Below are 22,901 nucleotides of genomic sequence, written 5' to 3'. Positions count from 1 at the left end.
CCCTGGCGAAAGGGGAAAGCACAGGCCAAAAGTAATTCCAGAAAATATTTCATTTCCTAGGAGTTTCTGGTATTTGGCAAGTATCTTTTATTTTCTCTTTCTATTTGAAAGAGCCAGACACTTATATGGAGCCTTTGGGTATGTCTGTAATGGAGGCCAGTGCTATGATAGTAGTTTAACCTCAGCTCAACTATGTGCATATAAAGTCCCTAGTTCTGGTAGCAGGACCGCAGTGGCACTCAGACGGCTTCAAAACTCCCCTGGGATTCTGAAACACACCTTCAGTGACATCTAGGTTGTGAGGCAACCTGTTACCAAATAGTCTGTACAGAAACTTTATTTTCTATGCCTTAACATTCATTGCTCTATTAGCCATCTAGTCTAGAACTAGTTGGTATAAGCTGCTTTCACAGTTTTCAAATTGCAGTTTGTCTATATATCAAAGCTATCCTGCATGTTTTTTAAAAGAGGTACTCAAGAGGCTGCAGCTGTTTGCAAGATCTGTGTGTGGTACAGGGATAGTTTATGAAGCAGGAGAAAGCATCTTTACAAGCTGCTGCTGAGCCTTCCCCTGGATCCTGAATTCAGGTTGAATGAGGAATCATATGGCTTCATAGTGCCTGCCTGGTGGAACAGAAGGTACCGAGGGCCTGTTCCTCTACCTGTCATTTCCATGCAGGTATGAGGAATGAAAGGATTTTGACTGTGCAAAGAGTGTAAAATGAATGAGGCAGGATGTTTCTCCAAACAGATTTTGGCAGCAGTCTAGTGTCAGCTGCGGGCGCTGGACAGGCTTATCCTGGGCAAAGGGCTTCAGGGGTTGCTGCGTGTGCTGTGGGTCCTTAGGGTAAGAGAAATATTGAGTTGATTTCTAAGGCTTCCTTCCCTCCTTAATATTGCCATTTTGAATGTGGGCCTTTGCTCGCAGTAACCATTGTTTCTGTAGTTGTCTCTCTGGCTAATAACCTGTCATGATCTGGTGAGAGGGACAGCTAGTTAAGTCACGATATGATACTTCATGATTATCCAGGACTGGAAAGTCATAATGAGAGCCAAATGCCTTTCTAATGTGGTGGTGTACGTGGTCTCAGACTTGCATGGCATAGGTGGTGTCATTTCATATCCTTTAACCACCTTGTCTGGAGAATGGAAATTGTTGGGTTTGTCCAGTTGTTGTAATTCAGGATGGGTCTGTGATCAGGAACTTTCATCAGTGAGCTTCTGGGAACACTAACTTATAGGCATTTTTATTAAGTCCTCAAAACTTCCCGTGCAGCTTGCACTTAGCAAGCAAAGGAAACCATTCAAATTATGCTGAGCAAGCCCCATAGTTCTCTGAGGAGAGCTGGGTCTCATGCTGTGCTCAACCTAGTTTCCAAGTCAAATTGACATGAGGGCATTTGGAAAAAGCTTTGTAGAAGTGTCCAGATTGTTGATGTTTTCTCCAAATAGACCTATTAACCTGTGAAGGAATTTGAGATTTGCACACCCTGAGTGGTGAGAGTCCCTGAGCCACGTTTTCAGTGATCACATTATTCATATTCTCAAGGTAAAAAAATATTCCATTGACGTATTATGTCTCACCTTGTGTTTCCTGATACTACATAGGAGGCTGCACCTATGCGTTTCTGATGTCAAAGCTGACCACATTTAGAAACTTTCTTTCTCCAGGTGGAATATAGTCTATTGACACAGTTGGCTTTTTACAGTGCGGTGAAACATTAACAGCTTCCTCTCCTCCAGTCTAGAACAAATCAAACTTTTGACCTGTCATTTAGGAGGCAAGCTCATTTACACTAGTCAGAACCTGAAGTAATGCCATATTTTGGGGGGAAGATATCATGGATTTACGCCCCTTTAAGAGCAGAATTTGCTCTCGAGTGCTTTCCTTCCTCTCAACCTCTTCCTGCCTACTTAAAACACTGAAGTTTTTGTAGGCTTCCACATTAAATCCACAGCAGCCTGGAGGTCAGACAGTCCTATGCCATTGTGGTAAATATATCAACTTGCTCTGAAATAGATTTGCCTTTCATCAGATTCTTCTTTAATGAGGTAAGAGATTTAATTTCATGGTTAAAAAAATAAAATGAAATAAAAGATATGTGATACATGAGCAGCTCCATTAGACTCTGTAGGAAAATGGGAATTTCCAGACCAGGTCTAGACAGCAGTCCATGCAGTCCACTAACTTGTCTCCGAAATGGTTAATTATGGAACAAATAGCTCACTTGCAATGCTTCCTTGAGAAAAGGTCTGACTCTTAGATAGTCCAGAACCTGGAGAGAGAATTCCCCTCCTAATAAGTGCGTCTCATACATTCTCACCTTGGCAAAGTGCTTTGCACTTAAATGGAACAAAAGCATAAGGACTAGAAACAAAAAGGGAAAGGGAAGAGCAGATGTCTCTGTGCAAAATAAGCAGGTATGTACACACGTGTGTGTGTACGCCTGAACCACCAGCATCCTGTGCTGAACCTTCTGGCCAGCCCATGGCACAGGCCAGGGCAGCTCTTTGCCGGTGGTGGGAGGAGGGAGCGCAGCACAGTGAGATTCCTGCTCTGTGCCAAGCTGCACGGTGGCTGGGCTTCACCCTAGAAAATGCTGTGCACAGGGACTCTCTTGCCTCTGCAAGCAAATCCTGTAGCTTTGAATCATCCGAGTCTTTTATGCACAAGAGTTTCTGTTGGGTTTTTTGGTTTTTGTTTTTTTTTTTATACACAGTCCAAGAAGTATTAATTCCCTGGGCTGCTTTCAGAAGAGAAAACCTGAAAGGCATCAGTGTTGTCTGTTCCCCTCGATACAGCTCTTACACGAACTGTATCCTCTGCAGTCAGCTTCTGGAAAGGGCATGAGTTAAGTTAGAAAACTCAGAACATTTTGTGTGTTCCTTGCCCTTGTTAGTAGGCTGTTTGCTTTTGTCTGTCAGTAGATGTAAAAAATGTAAAATAATTTTTTCCTCTTTTTACTGAAGGTTAATTTATTCATCTGTAGCAGTGTTGGAACAGGCACAGGTGCCAAGAGTCACTTCCAAGATTATATCTTAATAACTTCCTCAAGTGTCCATTAGCCTGGAGATGCCAATTGTTTTACTGAGGCATTACTTGTTGTTCTCTGCATTTTTTTTTTTTCCTGGACCCGAGACACCCTGAATCCATGACTGCTGTCTGAGCCAGCTGCTAAAAGGACCACAATCTATTGTACTCTTTCCTGAATTGTAATGTGTCTTTAAACACATGCAGCTCATAACAGAGGGCCCCATAGAATAAAAAGGGCATTTCTCCCTAGTTCTCTTGCTATCATTGCCTGGCTGCCTGCTCAGGAGCTTCTTACCTTACTGTTTTTTAGTATTGTAAGACTGTGATACCTCCACTAAATAGGACATAGGCTTGCTTATACCTGCTCACACTCTTGACTGTTAGAAATACCTATTAAGCCACCTAAATGTGAGTATTGAAATGAGTCATGTTGCATTCACACCGTTACCATGGGGCTCTGGGTGAGTAGGACAGTCAATGCAACAAGGGTTAACATCCCCCTTGCAGCCCTGTCTGAGATCTGGGAGCACGGGTGGGGAGGTGGCATGAGCAGGAAAGATGCTTTCTGGCTCCGTGAAGCCTTTCTGTGCTGTCTCACCTAAAGGAAGAGCAGTCAGTGTTTTAACAGGGGCTCACCATCATTTTGTGGTAGTCTGTCAGTGGGGCTGAGCATCCTCTACCTACAGAGAACAGTTTATTTGTGTTGTAGCTGCTCACAAAGCACTGAGATGCTCCAGCTTGCTTCTTCAGCTACCTTATGGGATACTCTGAATGCAAAGGAAGTTATTCAGCAGCTTGTTTCAGCAGACAATATCGTTGTTATTGCCAAATGCTTTCTTCCTGGCTTGCCTTGGGGCGGGCAGGCGGGGGAACACCCGCAGCTAATTAGAAACAGGTATTTGTCTGCAGGTAACACTGCCAGACAGAAGCCATTCCGCATCTTGCGGAGTCCACGCAATCTGCAACATCTGAACAAGCCCTGTGGGTAGAGAGATGAATTTTTCACACCTGTTTCTCCAAATTTAATAATAATAAAAAATTCCATGCAAGCTCAAGAAGGCAACGTTCCAGTAACATTTTGCTTTTACTGACTGAAATTTCCCGTAAGATGGGCCTCTGGCTATAGAATGGAAAATCTGTCCTCACTCACTTCCCCCTCAGTACTGGGCGGACATATGGAGTCTGGTTGCTTTTTTATTCTTGCCAGGGCTGCTGCAGTAGCTCTGTGCTTGTTAATCCCGGGTGCCATGAAGTCAGAGCCACGAGTCTCCCCGTTGCAGTAGGCGGTGGGGGTGGGTAGTTTGTTCCAGGGGACGTTCCTCAGCCCTGTGTCACTTCATTACGCAGCAAATTGGGAACAGACACCAGTAAAGTAGACGGAAGAAAAAAAGAAAAGGGGAGTCATAACACTATCAGAGAAATGTGTAAAGTCCGTAAGTGCTTCTGCACCTTGGCCAAATGCCAAGTTGAAATCCAAGATGCTTGATGTGTTGAATTCTGAGTTTCCCACCACGCTGCTCTTTTTTATATTTTATTTTTATTTAGCCATAGGTAGTGAGATACAGACTTTATCGTGTAGCAGTTACCATGTTGAGGTGGTGGAAAACTACAGTAGGAGGACATGGGCTGAATTTGGCTATAATTGACTGGAATTCATGACATAGAGTATCTTTTGTTGGCTTTACAAAATGGAATCACTTCCTGACTGTAATGAGCAATCTTGGACATTATCGTTTTGGGATACTAAAGCACCAACTGTTACATGAGTACTTCTAATCCTCATTGCATAATGCTGTCTGTAAAAAGCTTTTAAAGAAGAAATAAAATATTTGGAATTTGATACCTGTATAGGTTCTGAGTCCTCTCTCTGTTCTCCAGGCATCAGTTTTAGAATTCAGCCTTGTGGGAGGCACTGCCTTTGCCAGAATAAATGCAGTTTAAACCAACAACAGTAGGAAAAAACTCTCATGATGCAAATGTTTGCCCTAAAAATTGCTTTAGATGAGAGAAACCTAACTGCACTCTAACAAAATCAGGGCTGTTCTGGAGATGACAGATTAAAGCAGAGATCTACAGCTAGAACTCTTTTTTTGGTGTGGTTTTTTCTTTTTTTTTCTTTTCTAGGTTAGATCCTCATTTTAATTGTGTGCTTCTGTGCATTCATTATGGCAGCAACTGCCATTTGTTTGGGATAATCAAAAAGTTGAATTTACCCCTGTACACAGCAACAAGACTTTTCTGCTCTGTCTTGATTGTTTTGAAAACATAGGTATTATTAAATTATTGATACTGATAGTGCAAAAAAAAAAAGAAATTTCTATTCTTTTGTGAATTGAACTTGTGCATTCAATTAATTTCAATTTTGTAAATGAAGTTTTGGAGGAGTATTTGCACAATGTTGTCATACAATTTGTACCCCAAAAGTATGGGGATGAAGAATTGTGTTCAGAATAAAAGCAGCATATGTGATTTCTATTGTTGTGCTGTCATATAAATAGGTTGCAAGTAAACTTATTTCAATGTGGAATGATTTGGATTTTTCTGTTGTGGAAGGTTTGTCTTGTTTGCTAGCTCTGAAAGGGAGATAATCTTAAATCTGAGCTAAGAAAAATGGTTGTGAACAGGAGAGAAGGTTTAGACTGAATTTGCTCTTCTGTTGTTGATGTCAAGAGCCCCAAACTTATGAGGAGATAAGAGTGTTCCTGGGTTTTAGAGAATGCAGGAAAGGCACTTGGTATACGGAGTAGTCGGTTATGCATTAGCCCGGCTTACTCTAGCATGTGTTTTGCTTCTGCTGTGTTAGCTGATGGACTCTAGTCTCAGTCTAGGGTAGACTACACTGCCCTATTAAAGATGTGAAGAACTGGGAAATAAGAAAGGATTGGTCAGGGATCAGTTACAAACTTGCATTTTTTTAAGATGCTTCTGACTTAGATGCTTCTGACAAATTTACTCTGTCTTTTTTTTTTTTTTTGGCTCCAAATTATTGCTAAACTTGGATTTCTAAAGATACGGAAGCAACGTAAGAAGTGACCTAACCCATTTGAAGAAGTCTGGGATTACAGCTGTGTTTAATAAAATCTGAGTTAGCTATAGAGGATGTAAGTAAGCTAAATCCCATCTGCTTTGAGGTTTCCCTTTGGTCCCAGAAGAAGCCAAATGCAGGATATGAGGAGAGGTGTATGGCCTTCTACCGGAAATGCTGGGAAAAAGGCAAGGAAAAAAGACCTTCCTCTGCTCCTTTGGTCTGCTTTTATGATGTGACCTCACTAGTGACACAGTGCAGTGTGGTGAGCCAGCATCGCCTCTTTCCCCAACACCCCCCCCACCCCCCCCCATTGCTTTGCTGTGTCCACAGATCTCTTGGGCAAAATGGGCAGCACCAGGAATTGGGCTGGTAGGACCATGCTTCTGTCTCTTCATGCCTGGGTGCAAACTGGAGACGAACAGCTAGATCAGGCAGGATGTTTCTGAGGCCCCTTGTGAGTGATGTGGATTAATCATGCAGCTGGTCCTTGCCAGTCTTTGGCAACTTGGATGCAATATCCCAGCTGGTCAGGGGGCAATTCTGAGAAAAAAATAGAAGAGTGAGACACTAATTAGCACTTTTCACTAAAAATCTGCAAGATTGGAGCCGGAGAGTCAAGTGGAAATTGTCACAAGTCTGCTTTTTCCTTGACATTTCTTATTACATTATCAAGAAGTGAGGCAATAATTAGGCAAACGTAGCTGTAAAAACCTCTTTGTTTAGTACTCGAGGAAGCCAGAATTACATTTCAAGGATATGCATCTATCGTACCTACCAGCCCCCCTCCCCTCTGCTCCTGGAATATTGCTCTTGAACCTGAGGTTCGACATCCAAAGTTAGTTCTTCCTTGAAAATGAACAGATTAGTTCCAACTCTCACACTGAAACACTTGGCTGGTCTGTACAAATGCTGTGCAGGTCAAACAGCTCTGCTGTCTGGCTTATGTCTCTACTATGTCAGTGAACCTTTCACCTCTTCAGCTGATTGCAGAGGCTAAGAATTACAAAGCAAATGATCGGTTCTCCATCAGCCAGATTCCTGACTTTCTCTAATGACTTTATCTGCTGCTCATCCTCAAAAGCTGGATCGAGAGGTTAAATGTCCCTATTTGCTAATCTGTGACCGTGATTTATTAGTTTAAAACAGTTTTAGGATGTGCTTTGCGACATAAGTGTCTAGGACCAGTACAAACAGGCAGTATTTAATGGGTTTTGGACATTTCCTGTCTTCTCAACCTCAGCTCGAGATTTCTAATGCTTGGACAGACAGCTTTCCTCCAAAGTTTGTTTGGGGGTTTTGGGGAGTTTTTTTTGTGTGGTTTGTTTTTTTTTTTTTTTTTTTTTTTTTTTTTTTTTTACTAAAAGGACAGACAAACAGGTCTCTTCCTCTCTTTTTCTGGGTTCTTTGAATAGAAATCGTTTTTCCTCTCTCATGTCAGCAGATTAGGACTATCTTTGTAAAAGCCAATCAACCTATGCAAGATGGACACAGTGTCTATCACTCTGTGTCTGCTTATCCTCGAGTGGGTCTTTTATGGATGCTATTGAGAGAACATTGATTGGAATACCTATCATAAATTCCAATTTGTATATATGCTTGCTTACCTTCACTCACAGGAAGTGATGATATGATGTTTATAAATGTGGCTAACCAGCAGTTTTTATTTAATTTCCAGAGGGTATATAATTGAAGACCTTTCTGCCACATTTTCCTACAGTGTCTTCCTGTGTCAGGGTTTTGCTTTAGGATTAAGACAGCCATTGTGACCAGCTTTCTACTTTAAAGGTTGGACCTGGTTACCTTGACAGTCGTTGGGTCTTGTCTCTCCAATTAGCAAAAATTAATCACTGCATAGAGATTAGCAAACCCACATACTTCAATGCTATGGATCCAAATCCTTGTAAAATTTCTCTTTTGTTATGTTGGGGGGGGTTGCATGTGTACATTTGTTACAAGTTACCTGTTAAATAGCTAACCAGGCCAGGTACAGCTTTTAGACTAATTGACAGCATCGCCTGAAGCATGAATGACTAAACTGAGCTGTAATTTATTTTTTTTTTCCTTAGAAAAGAATTTTTCCCTATTTTCCTCAGAATAGAGGCCTTCATCCTAAAACAGGAATTATGACAGAACCAGTGTGTTGTGTATTTGGGTATGGATAACTGAAAAATGTCAAATTTGTTGCTTCTGACTGGGCATTAGAAAGTCTTGATTTCTCATTCTGTTACTCATACCGTGTTTAATTTTAGTGTAGTTCCTCCTCAGAAAAAAAAAGAAAGTGCTATACTCTTTGCCAAGGTTGTTTTACTAAATTGTATTGGTTTTGGTATAGCTTATTGTGCCCTAGGGAAAGACTATATTACCTTTAAGGTCCCATCTCATTGTTTTTCTGTGTAAGTGTTTTGACGTTTTTGGATTAAATGTGCAGTTGGGACTAAATATTGCTTAAACTCATGAAACCATTTCTCTGTTTTTTAGTTACAGCACAGCATGGCTCACACTAATTAGAATCATTTAAAGAAGTAGTTAGCTACCAGAAGACCACCTTTAATCTTCATTCTCCTTTTCCCTCAGAAAGTAGATTTTTGTATTTAGTAGCAGCAAACAAAGATATGTATGTGTAACAGGTGTACATTTTTGCAGAGGAGTAGCCTCATGCTTATGCTAGGTGAGTGGTCCACTTCTGCTCACCAGTTGGCATGTCTGTCAGTGACTGAACATGTTTTCTGGGGACAAGGTCTTGCCCGGGGAAGTGCTTCTTTCAGGCACCTTTTACTGCAGGGTCCTTCCGGGCCATCACTTAGTCCAGGAGGGCATCAAAGATTATGGAGCGTCCATGGCTTTTTTTTTCTGGGGTGTGGAGGGAGATGTACGGGAGATGTTAATGTGGCATGACTGAGGATGCTTGGGCTGCAAGCGCCATCAAATTGCTACCCAAATCATGACAGATTCTTATTAAACAAACTGTAGTTGATATACCAAGATAGAAACCAAGGCAACATTGCTTTCACTGTCTATGGAGAGCTACATTTTTCAACTACCATGTCCATTAGATTCCCCCATCTCTTCTCTAAGGGAGCGCTTAGGTAGAGTAATCCCGTGGGTAAAGTAGGCTACCTTCCCCCCAGGCCAAACCCCTTCTGATGACATCTGGGTGAAATTGCATCATGTTTTCTAACAAAAGGGTACTCAGATGTGCTCACATCCATTTGTGCTGTATAACTATCCACCTTTCAGTCTTTATTAGCATTAGGAATCCTCATCACTTTAGGGCATATAGTGATAATGGCTGTCATTACATTTGAACATGTTTCATATAGAATGGATAAGCACTATGGACTTTTGCTTTGCTGTTTTCATTGCTTAAGCTTCAGTAGGGAAACTGTTCCTACAACACACTTAAGGATGTGTTTAATGTGATTAGCTGTGATTTTGACATCAATAAGCTTAAAAATGTTATTACAGTAAAGTGCACATATTTAGGGATGGATAGAAGCCTGTGCTTATGTGTTTTTATGAACTCAAGCACTTAGAGGATACAAATTGGTGTGGCATGGTATAAAACCTTTACAGCAGTTGAGTGACTTTCCCTGTGTCATCTATGGATTAGCTACTTATGAGTAATGTTAACATGCTGATAAAAGCTTTACGCCATCCCACATAGTGAACTTCACTTTCTCACTCAGTCCTCAGCAATTTGCTATATTCTTCCTTGTTGTTCCTCCTCCCTTGATACATTGTGAAAACCATATTTTGTCTCAAACTTCTAATAAAATTGACTGCAAATATAATAAATGCCAAAGATATTTATGAACATTAGAAGTCATTCTGTCACAGAGTCTGACACCAGCAATTTGGATGGAAAATATTTATGTACTGGCATAGTAATTATTGTCTGTTTACTGTTCCTTTTTTTTTTTTTAGTGAAACTTTGATTTTTTCCTTGAGTGAATTTGGTATAGTGCTGTCTAGATTATGTTTGTTAATGTTTTTGATATCACTAAGAACAAATTCTTGTCTAGTGTATATTATCAGTGTCTTGATGTCTACCTTGCAAAGGACATTTATTTTATAGATCAGGGAAAGAGATGATCCAGGTCATCTTTTCAGAGCATGGCAGACCTTGCATTAGTACCCAAGTCATCTGGCTCCACTCTCATCTATCCCTTAACAGGCACATAACTTCTTTTCACTGATGTGATAAGAGAGTTTGAAATAACTTTATTAAACACCAACATTTTCTCAATTACCTCTTGTTTGTGATTAAGCTTGTGGTCTTTCCAGGTCATGCAAATACTGCCAAGACATACTTAGCTCTTAAAAGACCAGTTGAAGAAAGGTTAAATGGATATGTCACAACTGTCTTCCTGTGTACAGGCAGTACACAAGCTTGGTGGGTCTGCTCTCAAACAGCTGCTTCTTATTTCTTCATTTAGGGAATGAATGCAACCCTTGGGAAATGAACTGATGATAATAATAATGATAAATCCAAATAATAGAGGAAATTTCCTTTTCCCTTTTGGAGATCATCTCTTAAAAATTCAAAAATTTACAAGTATTTTTTTGTAATTTAGTGTTTGGTATGATATTTAATATTTGAATGGTTATTATGGGGCCTCAACTTTACTGTCTTTACATGTACGGTTGATTCCATTGAAGTTCTCGGTAGTGCTCCTCTGTGCAGCAATTGCAAACTTGTACCTTCAGTTTCTGCATTCATCTATTTAGGTCAGGCTTTCCCTGGGTTAAGAATGAGCTGCTGCGTTCTGTGGTACCAAAACAGAGGGCACTCTTCCTGCCTTTCAGCATAGGTTGCAATTATCAGGATCAATCCAGTCTTCTCAAAGCAATGGTGTCTTCAGCATGGCTGAACATGGTTATACCAGTGCTCATAACGTTTGCGAAAGGATGGTCCACGTATAACTGTATAAATTAGTGTTCTCACCTAAATATAAGCACTGGACAAGTAGCCCAAAGTCTGCAGTGCTTGAAAGTCTTATTCTGTTTGAGAGTCATCACATCAGGGAAGGGAGAATATTAGTGTAATGGCAATGTGAATTGCTGCGAATAGCAGATATTTAAAGCAATAGTTTAGATATTTAGGTGTTTTATGGGGGAAATAAGTTGAAGTGTCTTCTTGTGTGTTACCATTGAGCGATTCTAGATAAATGCTGTCATGGAAATCAAAGTCTGTTGGCAAATGATTGTCAAGTAAGAAGCAGTGAATGCAGTGGGACAGTGGTTTGCTGTAAATTAGTGGGAAATCATCTGAAAAGCAGCAGATAAGGTGATAGCTTAGGAGCCAAAGTTTTAGCAAAGTTACCAGAATACTACTCAATGTGAACTAGAATTAACTGACCTGTACTTGGCTATAGATGTAAAGGAATCAAGGCAATGCAGATGTTAAGACAAAAGTACTGTGAACTTGATTGTGTGCCAGTGAAATCTCATGGATATATGGTCTCAAAAGACAGAAAATGTAGGGAAAGGATGTTCAGTGAAGAAGGATCAAACTGTCTCTGGAAATTACTTGACCTAAAAGCATCAGTCATAAGATCTTTTCCATGCTCCATTCTTTAAAGTCATGTCTCCTTAAGGACCAGCCCCGTGATATTATAGTCTCTTTAAATCTTGATTTTTCATGTCCCTCTTAACATTAAATAAGATAAGCTGTCTTCAGCAGGGTGCATTTCATTATGACTAAATTGGTGCTGCTTCTCAAGCTGGCTGGCTTGACTGTCTCCACGCCGTGCTCTTGGGTGCTGGTTTTGAGCATTGTCCTACTCTAACATGAGTTTTCTGAGAAATGCACTTCTTTCCAGCCACAGGCACTGAGTACTTCTGGCTCCTAAAATTGTTCAAATCAAGTATCTGTTTCCTTATCCCGCAGCAATATCATCTGGCCGTTTATGTTTCATAAGTAATATTCCAGTGGCTCGCTGCATTCCTATCTGCATGTTATTGAAGTCAGCTGCACTACGTGCGTGGCAAAAGACTTCTCAGGCTACACTAATGGTAATGTTAATTCCCCCTGTGTTCATGTCTTCGCATTCAGGGCCGGTTTCACACTCAAATATGCTGCTACAAAGTGGATTATTCCTAGGACTAGGTGAACCAATACAGGTATTAAACTGGAACTAATTACCTGTGTTGTAACAATTTTGTTCCAAGGTAATAATGAGCATATTTTTTGCACTTCACTAGTATTTTCCAAAACAATTACTTCATCTCTTTTATGCTTTCATAAATATCAAGATATTCCTAGATTTGTCTGTCTGTTATGATCTTGTGTACATGTTTGAATTTCATCTCTAATATGAGCTTGTAAGCACATAAAAGCACAGCAATAAACTCAAGACAAGAAGTTCAGTGTTCATTTAACTTCTCCCTGTTCCTTTCATTTAAAAAAAAAAATCAATTGCTATCCACATTTATCTAATGAAAGAGGATACCACAGGGCACAGAATCCAGTTTTGTCATCCTGCTTGTTAAAGATCACAACCTAAAGCTATCTTTCTGATTAAAATACATTTTCTCTGTTCTTTCATGTTATCATTTGCTTCTGACTCAGTGTATCATTCAATGTTTGCAACAGAGTATGATTAAGGGTGGGTGAGCCCAAAAAAGATAAAACAAGAACAGGCCTGAACTCTTACCTGAATCTCATCTCATATGGCATATTTTTTGAAGTCAAGTAAGTGGGTGGAGAATTATTGGGGAAAAATTTAGTTTAAATTTTGATTCAACAACTGTTGGCAGAAAAGCTAGTATTAGCAAATGCTCCAAAAACAAATCCTACAAGTCGCTTTCCACAGTTTACACACAAGCTTTAACTATCTTGTTTAGACTTGAGGGTGTGGACACTGAAATAAAGTGTTTTGCAGATGTACGTGAAAGGCCTACTGAATAAGGGACAGCGAGTGGTTCACTGTATGGAGAACCAGCTTTTCCCAAGTCCCCATCAGATTTTATTGGAAAAATTGTGTTGCATGGAGGTTTTGGCCTTGAGAACACGTTTTAATTGAATTTCACAGGACTCTATAATTGGAGGAGACCTAATGTATGCTGTTACAAGGACCATCTTGAGAATATTCTGAGAAGAATTACACACAAAAATTGGAGACTTACTAGTGGCTGTGTACAGTAACCCCATTGCCTTTCGTGGAGATGTCCAGAACAAGATTTTCTTTTAAGAAATCAGCAGTCAAAAAGGGTCCGATGCCTTTGACAGGGATTAGTTAACATTTCTGACCCTCTCTCCAATAGAGGCTCGTTTCTTCTTTTAGGGCCTGACTGTTATGAAACACAGCCTGTCAGAAAATGAACACAAAAATTGGAAATGAGTGTTCATAAATGGCTGATAGAGAGGCATCACTGATTTTACTGAAACTTTTGATCTCACTGTTTTATAATTGGAGAAGCATGTTCTGTTTGTTGGAAAAAATAATTTGAAAAACCTCTACGAAGTTTTTCGTTTTGTTTTTTTTTTGTGCTTGGTTTCTCAGCAGCAGCAGCTATTTGGAAATGACTACAATTTGTGCCATGTGCCGAGGGAGGGAGCTCGGTGTGGGCTCAGCAATATTGTTAGACACAAGAGAATACACATATGGGGTCAATGTTACGTCTGAAAGCCACAGCAAAGAACATTCAAGTAGTTCAGTGAGCAAAAGAACTCTACTTTTTAGGGTCTCCAAAATTAATGATTCTAAAATGGTGATTCAGAATTTCAGGGTCAGGAATTCTCCCATGCTTTCCTAAATGTGTAGGATGGGCCAAATCTTCCTGGTAGTGCTGTGCTTGTGAAGCAACAAAAAGAAAAAAAATCCTGGAAGTGATGTGTGAGTCCATGGAGCCTGGGAAAGGCCAGCTGCGAGGAGATATGTGCAGAAGGAACCACAATCAGAAAGGCCTGGGCAATCAATTTTTATTCTTATGAGCATCTTTGTTCCTGAGTAGGAGCCCATAACTTTGCTTTTCTACTGGACTGTCCCATAGCCCCTTGAAATCGGTGAGTACTAGTAGTTTTGTGTTTTCATTGTCTTCAGAGGTGTTTGGGTAAGTCTTGCTTCCTAAATCACCAAACAGAAGAGTGATTTCATCCTTTATCCTAGAAGATAGACCTAGAAGTTAAAGATTAATCTTCCTCTCTCCCCCTGTGCCACTGCCCCCCCCCCCCCCGCCCCCCCAACCAACCAAAAACAGCCGAAAAAACCAAAACCACAAACCAAACCCAACAGTGGGATGGAGTGTAGGCACTGGAGAGGCAAAGTTTTTAGTATCAGGTAGGAGGGAGCTCAGTGTTAATGAGAATCCTTTGACTGTGATCTTTACTTTTTGACACAAGCCCGAAGTTTTGGGTAGTCAGAGATAACAAACACCCCTGAGGAGGTCCCAAATGGGCACTCTGTGCGTTACTGATAGCTCTGGGACGGGAAGCAGAGAGAATGCAATGACTGAAAAACCATAAGCCTCACAAAAGTGGTTGGATTATCTTTAGACACACAACCACATAATCTCTTTTTATCAGATCTGAGAAGAAAGGGAATCCCTCCTGTGTCATTTTCTTTGGCTTTTGTGTTTGATTTTTTGTTTGTTTGTTTGTTTGGTTTTTTTACAAAGAATCAGGCTAGGACTCTGCTCACTAGACTTTTCTCTTGATTTCTCCGCTCTTCTCCCTGTGGCTCTTGAGAGAGCAGGAGTGCAAAAGGACGCGAAGGAGATCACAACTTGAAAACGTAGGGATTTGCCAGATCCTCAGCTTGTGTAAATCTGAATTTTTCATTTGATTCCAGTGCAGCAGGGTCAATTTACACTAACTGCACATTAGACCCATTATGTTCTGTAGGAGTTTCTAGAATTGAAATCCTGCTTGTGATTCTGCTGATTTTATGTAAGTTTGCTACTCTTTCGCAATGTTAAAATAATGGGCATGAGGGGATTAAAACTCCTAATAATGTACTCTGCTGATGCTGTAAGGAAAATATTCTGCTTTGAGTCATTTGCCCTGAGCTGACTTTCTTTTTTAATGGTTCAGGGGTTTCCTTCTTTAGCCATAAATTGCATGCAAATTCTTTTTTGTGTGTGTGTGCCTGTGTATGACAGTGTGTGTATGTGAGTGCGTGTGTGTGTCTTTCAGAAGCTAAGCCAAAGAGAGAGAGGCTGTTCCTTTAAAGCAAAACTGAAAAAAATGCCTTCAGGCATCCTATTACAGTGGAATGAGCCAAGGATCAGGATTTGCAGCTCAGCTATATAAACCCAGCAGAATCTGGCTGATCTGACCAGTTTGCCTTACTGTCAAACGTTTCTGTCTTTCACACACGAAATTAGACAACACAACTTCTCTGAGTTTTGACAGGACGGCAACAAAGTCAGAAGCCGATAGCTGACTTTCACATCATATTTATTTCATGGAGACTGCTCACAGCGGGATCTAATCTCTGTCAGAGTCTGTAAGGTAAGTCTGCTTCCTTCCTGAATTAAAAAATCAGGAGCTCTTCTCCCACACAAGTTTGCAGTGACACAGTCTGTCATGACCCCCATAGTTGTGACTATCACTGTGAATAGTTAGGAATCTTATTAGGGAATATTTTTGAATTGGAGCATGCCTGTGTTCAGTTGTTTTCTTTATTGTCCGGTGTAATAATAATGTAAGAAATTGTCTCAATGACATCAGTCTGATCCAATGAATGAATGAAAGATAAGTTAGTGAAATGCTGGGCATTTACAGAAATATAGACAGAAACCTAATTGACAGGAAGGGTAGAAAATCAGATTTGGGATTTCCTCTTGGCTACTGAAGTAATATAAGCGTTTCCCCCATCCTCACCTTGTGTACCAGACTAAATCCACTTGCAGTTCTTAAATCTCCCAGGTAACTCCTCTTCCTGCGCTATTGTGTATGACTTGAAAAGAGTCAGGCCCTTTTCCTTTTTAATTTGCTGTCTGCACGCTTATTTGCACTGAAGCCTTTGTCACTTTCCTCCCTGCCCCCCGGGCTCCAGTTTCTTTTGGAAGTATGGTACCATTCGTCTGCAGTGGGGAGCAAAAGACAAAGGAAGATTCAGCTGGTATCTTATTACCAGTGCTTAAATGGGTGGGTTCTGGGGAGCAGGAGGGTGACATTCTCCATCGTCATGGAAAAAAGGAGACACTTGCTTTACAGTTGTCTTAACTACTTGCTCCCTTGTGCACTGAGATTTTCTGCATGACTGTGTCTGCACTTACCAGTTAGAGTCAAATTGGCTTAAAGTACAGAAACTGACTGGGAGAAGGTGATCACATTTAGCTTCATTTAGGAGTTAAGTCCATTTACTCAAAACTTTGTATTACATCACCTTTGCAGAGTTTTCCCTGTCTGATTTGCTCTCTGGCTCTTAGGAGATAGAGTTTTTGGCAGTTGTTCTAAACTTCTGAAAAGTCTGTATTATACTATACAGGACGAAGATATGTTCAGATTCAAATGATGGTGCCGTGTCCTCTTGCACAGTGGACGCATTATTATAAAATTAAAAAGCATGATGAAGATATTTATCAAATTTTCTTTCATGAAAAAAATGGAAACCAATGAGGTGCATGCAATTCTATGGACTGGGTAAAATCCTTATTGTCAAGCTGTTGTGTTTTTTCTGTCCCAGTTTATTTTTTTTTTAAAAAATCATATTAAATAATGGGAATTAATTTTACACACTTCCTGATTAATGTTATATGTGGGTTTTGTTTTATTATGCTGGGGTTTGTGCATTTGCCTTTTAAAGCTGCGAAATCTTAAGTGTGCCGTAGTCAGAGACTGAGCTGGACAGTGGGGGCTAGCGACAGTCCTTCGAATTCTAGGAAGACTTGCAGAAAAGTGTTATGATGTCCTTTGTTTTTTTTCTTACTGCTGTTGGGAAATTATGTTTGATCAAATGAAATTGTTTAGCCAAAAGAAGAGAATCAGTCTACCTGCAGTTCACCTTCCCTGAATTTTGAAAGTACTTGGAAGAGTTACCAGGGTGTTCCTAGCACATCTTCTTTGCAGCTGCTACACCTCTGCACCATCCTCAGAAAGGATGTGCATCTGAACTGAGCGGGGTGATTAGCAGCTGAAAAGGGGCAGAGTGAGGGGGATGCTGTACAGGGGACTGCTTGCCCCCACTGTCACTGACCCTGTCAGTCACCATTCTCAGCAAATTTCTATTCACTTCCCATATTTTTTGCTCACTAATTTTATCCTCTGGCTCCTTTCAGCCCAGAGAAAATTCTTTGCAAGTTCCAGTCCTTAATCCTATAACTACAGTTACTTTATCAGTGTTTCCAAAGCTGTAGAAGAGCCAAAGGATCTGCTGAAAAGTGTACAGTCTGCAGATTAGAATGCCATGTCTCCTTTGGAGAGGAAGCTGGTATTGTGCTGAAGAAATCTCATCCAGGTACCTTGTGGTGACAGGCATGTGAAGAGAGAACCAACCAGATCCAGTCCTCCTGTTGAAATAATGATGCTTAATGATGCTAGAACTTACTGGGAATATCCCTAAACTCAGCCTAAAAAGCGTTCCGCAAAATTATGAGTAATTGTGTTAGCTGGAGACTTTTTGTTAATAGAAATATATTCCTTTTTTTTAATCCTAACTCTTTAAGACTGGATCACTTCTCCTCAGTATGCACTTAAACTTAACTATCCTGTTGTGAGAACAGCATTTCTAAAGGTATTTGAAGTTCACATCAGGTGGCTTATTTTTCATATTACTGCTTTTTATAAAATATCTAAAAAAGGCCAATGACTGTTAATGTATGAAGATGTTCTGACTTGCTATAAAGAGACTGTCAAAGTTTGTTCTTCAGTATTGTTTCACTTTTTGATAAGAAAATGAGATTAGATGGCAGAGTCTGTGCTTCTCAGGACTTTCTCATCATTTTTCAAGAGTGAAGCAGAACTGAGAAGCAAGCGTGCATTTAAAACGGTGATGTTGCTTTGGAGCCAGAGCTTTAACCCTTTCATCCCTTCTGGTAAAACCATTTGAAATATTGGACTTGCTTGTGCACTTCTCTGCCATTTTCGCAGTACAGCGCAGCATTACATGTGTTCATCTAGCTTCGCAGGGTGTGTTCAGAGGTCTGAGTGGTGCTAAATGGCAATGAAGTGTACTGGATTGTGTAACAGTTGTCTGGTGTAAATGGATGTCCCTCATATTGGCAAATCTGTAAGGGAGAAACAGTGTTCATTCAGTTGGCTGTTTCCATTAGTGAACCCTGGTATCTCTCTAGGTTGAATATTACACTTGAAAGTAAGCATAAATGTGGAGGGTGAGGATGGTGTCAGCTTCATTTTCAGCTACACATTTACCTGCCCTACCTGTGACATATATTGAAACATGAGAAATTCAGAGTGGTTAAAAATTACTCTAATTTGGAGCCTGTGAGTTGATATATTCGTCCTTGGACACGTGCCATCAGAGTCTGCTAAGCTGAAGGGCCATTGACGGTTTTAAGGTCCAACGTCTCATAAAGCTCTAGACTTAGGAATGGATGATTTACATCACTGGAAAGTTAAAAATCTCAGCTTTCCAGTAATAAAAAGGTATTTGTTTTGAACTGTGGCAGTTTGAGATATTGGTCTTTAAAATTGTGCTCTGATTTACCAGCGTGCACTTTCTCAGACTTAATTTCTGGTATGAATTTAGCACCCCCTTCTCAATGACTGATCTCTTATCAAAACCCCTGGTTATAACCTACAGAAGTCTGAAACTACTCTAAAATGCAATAGCTACCCTTAGTTTTAAGGAAGTTGCTGATGTAAGATTGCAGAAAAATCATTGTTACTGAAGTAGAAAACTAAAGAAGGTAGCAATCAGAGTGAATTAAGTTGAATAAAGATTTTATCATCACCCAGGCTCAGAAATATCCAAAACTAATGGAAGCATTTGTAGGACTAGTAAGTTCTGGACAGAAATGTCATAACTTGAGGTCAACAGCTGAAAAATAAGGAATGTGTAAAGATCATTTATGAGTTTATAAGATGTAATTTAATTCATTAAATTGCTGATATCAAAGTAGACTTGCTGTCTGTGGCTTCTGTTGGTTTTGTGTAGGAGTTTATTGGAAGTTGATGATGTTTTTACTATTGCTACAGGATTTTAGGGCCTCATTGTATTAGAAAGAGTGAATAGACATAATATGTGATGCTCTCTGCCACAAAGGACTTACAATTGCTATTATTAGCTGTTCAAAAAAGTTCTTTGTGTAGCGAAGAGAAAAAAGAAGGAAGAAGGCAGTTCTTTGAGAAAAGGGACTACCAGAAAGAAGAAAAATGCACAACCCTGAGAGACAATCTTGAGCGGTCTCAGTTTCCACCAAGCTCTGGGGTTTATACAAGTGTGAAACTTCCCCTAACTTAGTGCTTACTGTCCACTCGTGCGTTCGACCCTCTGTCCAATCTGAGCTGAAGTTAAATGCCTTCCACATGTGGGAAAAGTTAAAACCTGGGCATTCTTCCAGCTAGTGAAATCTTTCAATGTATGATGTAACTAAACTGTGTGGAACGGGGAGACTGGGGAGGAGGAGTCGGAACAGGATTCTGTCTGACAAGAGGTGTCTCTTGATCCATCAGAAAGTGGTTGGGCATCGAAAGAAGGAATACATTAGGGATCCTTCTGCTAAAAGGACAAAGTTTGAATTGCTTAGTGTCTCTTTTTAACATTCACTGGAATGATATGCATGCCTTATAACTACACATGGCCTTAAGGTAATGTTTTATTGCATTTCTATATGCATCATTTCTCTCTCCTATATACTGCATATCCTGTTGCTGACAAAACAACATTCCCACACCCCAGCATAGCTTTGGTGAGTATATCTGGACGTAGACTTTAAATAATACTAGTTAATATACATTATATCCCATAAAGTACCCCTCATAAACAAATGTGTGATTTTGCTGCTAAGATTGTGGAGTCAATAAGAATACCTATCCATTTATGTTTTTGTTTGGCTTATGCATGAGTCAGCCACCAAAGATAAATTCATCCTGAGTTGATCTTGTTGCAAGAAATTTCTCCAAATTCACATCCTTAATTGTCTTGCCACTGTAGTTTCAATTAAACTAAGGTGGGATCTTGCCAAGTTTTCAGAACGTCCAACTAGAGAGTCCCTGTGTACGAATAGCCTGTGGCATTTTGTATTCTTTGGGTAGCGGAGAACAACGTTGCCAAGTTTGCATTCAGTCATCCATCACATATTAGCCTACTGGAGGTCCATTCTTCCCTAGCAATAGGGGAGCTCTGCTTCCTACTTAGAATGATTACTCACACAGAAAGCTCTTTCCCCATAACCAGAACTGCACAGGGAAGAGAAAGGAAGCTTTCTTCAATTCATATAAGTGCTCGGTTTCCAAACTCTTGACAAAAATGATATTGTTTCATCCTTAGAAAACATATTCTTTTTAGTAATTGAGTAGAAAGTACAGGGTGGTAGAACAGAAATCATTAATACAGATTTTAAAAACAATTGCTTGAATCATAGGCACAACAAAGGTCTGTTGTACTAGTCTGCCTCTTCCCCATGCCAGGCTGTAGCATTGACTATATGTGTATAGATATCAGCCAAGATACTCAAAGGAGTCTGAAACAGAGTGCCTGGGGAAATTCCACTGTAATGATTTTGCTTCAACTAAGTACTTGAGCATTTCTCTGTACCTTATCCTGAGATGCACCAGAACATCATAAGCTCATAAACCTAAAGTTACAAATGCTAGTTTTCATACAGGATTAGGATATTAACTATAATATTAATCTAAACTGTCTTGATGCTTTTTTTTTTTAATTTATGCTCTTTTACATCATTCAGGCAGCACAAAGCTAAAAGGGAATGTAAACTTCTTCTGAGTATACATGAAAATTAAACTGCGGGATCGTTTCCCTGTGTGCCCATCAGAACTGGCTAAATAGTTATTTCCACCATTAAGGAACTCCTGCTGGAAAGGGATTAAGAAAAAGATTTATTTCCCAGAAAGAAGTTTGCTTTCCATTCCGAAGAAATTAAAAGAACTGGAAACAGACGGGTTTTGTCCATCAGTTTTGGGCTTGTCTCAAAGGCAGGATGCAGGGTTAGCAGGTGAGAGAGCCAACTGTGAGCTAAACGCTTGTGACTGGTGTTCTGCCTCTTTGGTTTGACGAAGAGCCTTTATTCGGACAGGAAAGGTTCACTTTCAGTGTGTGTTATACACTTCAGAACAAGATCTTAGTGGTTATCTTCCTCCTTGGCCTGGCATGGTCTCGTTCTGTCAGAAGTCAGTTTGTTAGGCTTTCAAAAGGAGCTCAGTGTCTACTTTGCACTGGTTCTTTGTTTCTCCTGGTTCTTTTGGAAAGCCAGCCTCTTTTGGATATGCTGAATCCTCCTAAATAGTTCTCTGTGCTGTGTGACAAAGGTCCATGCCAAGAAAGAGATAAAGGTAGCCTGTGATGTGTAGGTAATCCATTCCTCTTAGTGAGCCACAGTGTAATGCATATTTTTCCTTTACTTGTGGCTTGTACTTCCCTTCTGCATTGGTTGTACAACCGTAATTCAAGTCTGACTCAGAATGAATGCTGCACACTGTAGACTACAAGTCAAATGAGAACAGGATACATATTAAGGGAAAGGTCTCAGATCATTTTTCTTACTGAATTATTTTGGCAATGTAAATAGTTTCCAGGAAAAAAAGCTGGCATTTCCCATGGTGAGCACTCCTTATAAATGTCCTATCTATTTTTCCAGTTTGGTGGCCAAGTGAAGTGTTTATAGGAGGATATACCATCTACAAGCCAGGGAATTTATATTTCCACTGCCAAGTGTTAATTATGATGTAGACTTATACACTTTACAGGTTAGCAAGTCAATCACGGTGATCCAGTGCTGCAGTTCCAGGTTTGATAGAAAGAATGCGAGATCTAGAGGGAGCACCATTCTCAAATGCGTTAGACGTTATTTGTACTTTATTTGTCATTCTCAGGCCGTTATTTCACATACTGTTTATTTGCCTTAGTAGTAGTACACTGGGATTTGACAGCATCACTGGCAGAAGCAAAGAAATACAGCTTACTGCCAGCCAGCCATGTATGCCTGTCCATGCTCTCCCCATCACGGACGTGGTGCCTAGGCTCTTGCATCTCTGGGAACTCAGTGTCACGTCCCCATCTGCGTTCTCAGAAGCCCCGTGCTTCTGGTGTCGTAATGCCATGTCAGTGCTGAGGAAGGTCATTTTGGCATGGAATTCATTTGCTTTGGTTTGGTTGGGATCCCTCTAGATTTGGGTGTGATTACATTTCCACATTACTGATGGTCCCACTGGCGCTATTCAAATGGGTGAAGTCTCATCTGTAAGAAAGGGCAACTGATCCTGCATTAATACGGTGCTTTCCAGCTTGTGGCCTGACTCTTTTGTACTATTGACATTGCTCAGAACGTGTGCAGGAACCCTTAAACTGTGTTTCTGTGTATATACATAAAACTCGCACTTGATGTAAAAGTACATTTCTTATAAATATGCCCTATATAGCCTATAATCCTGTATCCTAATATCCTATTAATATGCCCTACTACACTAACAAAAAGGGAGCCTTAAATAAAAATATAGCCTATGCTGTCTAACTTGAGCGGTTTCACCTGGGAAGAGAGCTTTTTCTGCTAACATGAGCAATTATTATTTCACTTTGGTATGAGGTGTTGAATGTGCATATAGTATACCTGCTTGATGTTGTCTTAATTATATAGTAGAGAAATTTCTTTTTGCAGAGGATGCCTTGGCCTGATCTGATTTGGTTTGTGCTCATATAGGTCAGGAGTACTGCTCATGGAGTAACACAAGGATAAAAGCAGTCTGACAAAGAG

General features: G+C 40.2%; 1 protein-coding gene across 4 annotated transcripts in view; it reads left to right on the top strand.

Annotated features, from left to right (window-relative positions):
• TNC (tenascin C) overlaps positions 1-22,901 on the top strand; it is a 121,923-nt gene that overhangs the window by 33,630 nt on the left and 65,392 nt on the right. Inside the window, exon 1 of one of the 4 annotated variants that reach the window (XM_054848403.1) lies at positions 15,292-15,516. The exons of 1 other annotated variant lie outside the window; for it this stretch is intronic. The gene's annotated coding sequence lies outside the window, so the exon portion shown is untranslated. Of the gene's footprint in view, positions 1-15,291; positions 15,517-22,901 lie in introns of those variants that run through there. 2 more of the 4 variants (XM_054848400.1, XM_054848402.1) reach the window with 2 other exon arrangements.

Source organism: Grus americana, chromosome 20 (assembly GCF_028858705.1).
Source record: "Grus americana isolate bGruAme1 chromosome 20, bGruAme1.mat, whole genome shotgun sequence".
Lineage (NCBI taxonomy): Eukaryota > Metazoa > Chordata > Aves > Gruiformes > Gruidae > Grus > Grus americana.
The sequence above is the reverse complement of the archived record's forward strand: the minus strand, read 5'-3'. Positions and strand labels throughout refer to the sequence as shown.